This window comes from Macaca thibetana, chromosome 7, assembly GCF_024542745.1.
Source record: "Macaca thibetana thibetana isolate TM-01 chromosome 7, ASM2454274v1, whole genome shotgun sequence".
NCBI classification, from domain to species: Eukaryota; Metazoa; Chordata; class Mammalia; order Primates; family Cercopithecidae; genus Macaca; species Macaca thibetana.
In genome coordinates, this window is record NC_065584.1 from 106,615,256 (window position 1) to 106,619,783 (window position 4,528).

Sequence of the window (4,528 nt, forward strand, 5' to 3'; positions counted from 1 at the left end):
CAGAATGTTTTTTTTTTTCTTTTTTAGAGACAGGGTCTCGCTATGTTGCCCAGACTGGTCTTGAACTCCTGGGCTCATGCAATCTGCCACCTCACTTGGCTTGTTATTAACCTTTTATGGGTCATGGGCACATCTACTGAATCTACTGAAACCTGTGAATTCTCTTCCCAGAAGTGATTCCATAAGGGCAGGAACATAACTTTGCATATAATTTTAGCTCACCCATGTAGCCCTTGGCAATTCCTGAGGCACAGCAGCGAAAGAACTTGCCTTAAAGTGTTACAGCGATATGAAATGATTCAAATCGGCTTTGCAGACACTGCCCAAACCTGAAAACTTTCTATAGGAGGAGGCTGTATGCATAACAAGTGAAAACTAATTATGATGCTGTTTTTTAGTATTTGAATCAATGCATGAAGTTATTATTTGTCAGCATGTACATGCAGGTTAAATAAAATGTATTTACAACGCAATAGTATAGCCAGATGATATTCAACATTTATATTTCCAAACTGTTCTAGCAAATGGTTCTAGCAAATGGGCCCCAGCACTACAGATATCCTAAAGACACATTACAAGAATCACCAGCCCGTCTGCCTTCATCAGAGCCTCTCACATCCTGTCCCAACATCATGTTCAGTTAATGCGAATTCTTACTTTAAGAAGGCACAGAAAACATTTACACTGTTTATTGTAATTTAAACATCTGCAATTTACCATGATATCTCTTCCCACCTACAGGAAATATGTTGCATTAATATTGCAGCATTAAGTTGGTTTCTAATAATATAATTTGCATGGGAAGAATATGACTACCCCAAAACTTGCCTGCTAAGCGTCCATAAATGCTTCCTTTAACTCAGAGGACCTGGAGTTCTGCTAGAAAATTGAATCCGTGTTCAGCAGGCTTTCCTTCCTGGTGACCTCTGCATGCCCCACAGGCTACCCCTGCCTATTTTACACCAGAGTTCCGCAAGTGAGGCACCAAAGCTGGATGGTAACACGAGCTGGCTACAGCTGCAAATAGCAACAGGCCTGCCATGAGTGAAGGTCCAAATATAGACTTGCTGTGGCTGAGTTGCCACTTCTTACTACTCAAGTATCACCAGGAGAGGTCACATGCTGTGCTCTGAGTTACTTCCTGTGCTGTGAGGGGTTTTAGACTTGTGGCTCTACCATGGGTCTCAGATGGCTGGTCATGTGGAGAGGGCTGAGGACTGTCATGGCAAGGCCAGGAAGGAGATTCTTTTTTGAGATGGAGTCTTGCTCTGTTGCCCAGGCTGGAGTGCAACCGCATGATCTTGGCTCACTGCAACCTCTGCCTCCCGGGTTCAAGCGATTCTTCTGCCTCAGCCTCCTGAGTAGCTGGGATTACAGGCGCCTGCCACCACACCTGGCTAATTTTTGTATTTTTAGTAGAGACGGGGTTTCACCATACTGGCCAGGCTGGTTTCGAACTCCTGACCTCGTGATCTGCCCACCTCAGCCTCCAAAAGTGCTGAGATTATAGGGGTGAGCCACTGCACCGGGCCTGGAAGGAGATTCTTGAGAGCCCTTGGGCTGTGCGTCTTCCATCAGGGCTTTCCTGGGGGCTTCTTCCAAAGTGTTCTTGGTAAGCACAGCTCTGGAGGCAATCAAATGCAACTTTATTTTTTTCTCCCAATATTCCTTTAAACTGTACTCCAGGTGGGAATTATTCCCCTCTTTGGATGAAAATCCAGCAGACCCAATGACTTTCTTCTCCCTCTTAGGTGACACATAGTCCTAAGGTCACTTGAAGTCAGCATCTCAAATTCAGGAATTGAATGTCCAGTTCAATGGATTAATCAAAAAGCCAAACCTGGTTTAGCCAGTGTTAAATCTTCTCCCTTTCCCAGAGTGGGCCTCTTTAGCAGGAAGCCTGCCCTGGAAAAGGAAGCATGGAGTTGGCCTCTCCTCCCCACATTCCTCCCAGAGATGCTGGTTTAGAAGCCAGGGCAGGAGGGCTGACGCCATAAGATGGCTTCTATTTGAGTAGACATCAGAGTGGGTACCAGCCTCAGGCTCTCTGGGCCTGGAGTATGCTTAGCTCTGACTCTCTCATGGGGAATCTCTGGGGATTCCCACTGTGGGGCCAGGATTCCCATTACTTGATTCCCCTCCCTTGACTGAAGCTATTTCCATTATTGGAGTGCAGCAGTTTGAGACCGGCCTTGGCAACATGGGGAGACCCCCATGTCCACAAATAAAAAAATTAGCTGTGTTGGGGCACACCTGTAGTCCCAGCTGCTTGGGAGGCTGAGGAGGGAGGATTGCTTGAACCTGAGAGGTCAAGGCTACAGCGAGCCCTGATGACACCACTGGACTTCAGTCTGGTGACAGAGAAAGACCTGTCTCAAAAATTAAAAACAATCATGTGGAGCTAGGTACGGCAGTTCATGACTATAGTCCCAGCTACTTCAGAGGCTAAGGAAGGAGGATCTCTTGAGCCTAGTAGTTTGAGGCTGCAGTGAGCTGTGACTGCGTCACTGTACTCCAGTCTGGTGACAGAGACCCTGCCTCTTAAAAAACATAATAATACTAATGATAATGTAGATGCCTGTTTTATAAATGTAGGAAATGCCATAAGATATTTTTAAGTGGGCTGTGCCTGTAAGGCTGATTTGAACCTTTTCACATCACTGTATAGCTAACACTTTAAAGCAAGTTTTCTTTATCTATGGCTCAGGAATTGCCAGGGGCTACATAAATGAGTTTCTAAAATTATATGCAAAATTATGTTTGTGTCCTTATGGAATCACTTCTGGGAAGAGAACTCACAGGTTTCAACAGATTCTCAGAGGTGCTCATAAACCATAAAAGGTTAAAAAACATTTTGGGGGCACTTTTCTAATTAAATCACAGGATACACTTCCCATATATGCCTCAAGCTAACTTTCTTTTTTTTTTACTTGCCACAGTATGGCATAGAGATGGGACTATCCAGCCAATACATTCATTATGGACTGTGATTGATTATTTCTCTAAGCTCTAGTATCATAATTTATAAAATGACAATTTATTGTTAATGTTCTTTTCTTCCAAAATTCTGATTCTGTTAAGAAATTGAAAGAGTCTAGGTGTTGAGGAAAAAAGAAAGTGTTAACTGTGGGGTGTGTTGCAAAATTCCTACTTTGATGCTGAGCCCACAGACCAGTGTAACAGTATAATCTCTCTCTTCTCTCTCTCTCTCTCTCTCTCCCCCCCCCCACACACACACACACACACATACACAGTGTAATAGTCAGAATTGTCCAGAGAAACAGAACCAATAGAATGTATACATATATGGAAACAGATTTATCATAAGGAATTGACTCATGTAATTATGAAGACCAAAAAGTCCCAAGATCTGCAGTTAGCAAGCGGAAGATCCAGGAGAGCCAATGGTGTGGTTCTCGTCCAAAGGCCAGCAGGCTCAACACCCTGGAGAGCCAATGTTTCCATTTGAGTTGGAAGGCGGGAAAAAAACCCATATCCCCACTTGAAGGCAGTTAAGCAGGAAGAATTCTCTCTTATTCAAACTTTTTGTTCTATTCAGACCTTCAATTGATTGGATTAGGCCCACTCACACGAGGGAGGGCAACCGGTTTTACTCAGTCTACTGACTCAAAGGTTAACCTCATCCAGAAACACTATCATGCACACACCCAGAATAATGTTTGACTAAACACCTGGTGGCCCAATCAAGTTGACACATTAAAATTAACCGGTCGGGCGCGGTGGCTCACGCCTGTAATCCCAGCACTTTGGGAGGCTGAGGCGGGTGGATCACGAGGTCAGGAGATCGAAACCATCCTGGCTAACACGGTGAAACCCCGTCTCTACTAAAAATACAAAAAATCAGCCGGGTGTGGTGGCGGGCGCCTGTAGTCCCAGCTACTCGGGAGGCTGAGCCAGGAGAGTGGCGTGAACCTGGGAGGCGGAGCTTGCAGTGAGCCGAGATCGTTCCACTGTACTCCAGCCTGGGTGACACAGCGAGACTCTGTCTCAAAAAAAAAAAAAAAAAAAACAAAAAAAATTAACCATCATACATGTATATACATATGCTATAGACAGTTTATATTCCCCTAAAATTCCCATGTTGAACTTAAATCCCCAATGTGATGATATTTGGAAATGTAGCCTTTGGGAGGTGACTAGGTCATGAAGGCAAGCCCTCATGAATAAAATTAGTGCCGTTACACTGGGGGTCCCAGAGAGCTCTGCCATGTGAAGATGCAGTAAGAATACAGTTATCTATGAACCAAGTGTCCTTACCAGACACTGAATCTGCTAGTACTTTAATCTTGGACTTTCCAGCCTCCAAAACTATGAGAAATAAATGTTTGTTGTTTATAAGCCACCCACTCAATGGTATTCTGTTATAGCAGCCTGAATGGATTAAGACATATATTAATATACATAGAGAGGATAATTTTCTTTTTTCTTTTCTTTTCTTTTCTTTCTTTCTTTCTTTCTTTCTTTTTTTTTTTTTGAGACAGAGTCTCACTGTTTCACCCAGGCTGGA

General features: G+C 43.9%; 1 protein-coding gene across 1 annotated transcript in view; it reads right to left on the reverse strand.

The window, feature by feature from the left end:
• Positions 1-4,442, reverse strand: part of FSD2 (fibronectin type III and SPRY domain containing 2) — a 64,700-nt gene extending 60,258 nt beyond the window's left edge. The window contains exon 1 of the mRNA XM_050796139.1: positions 829-4,442. The gene's annotated coding sequence lies outside the window, so the exon portion shown is untranslated. The remainder of the gene's footprint in view (positions 1-828) is intronic.
• Between the last annotated feature and the right edge of the window lie 86 nt (positions 4,443-4,528).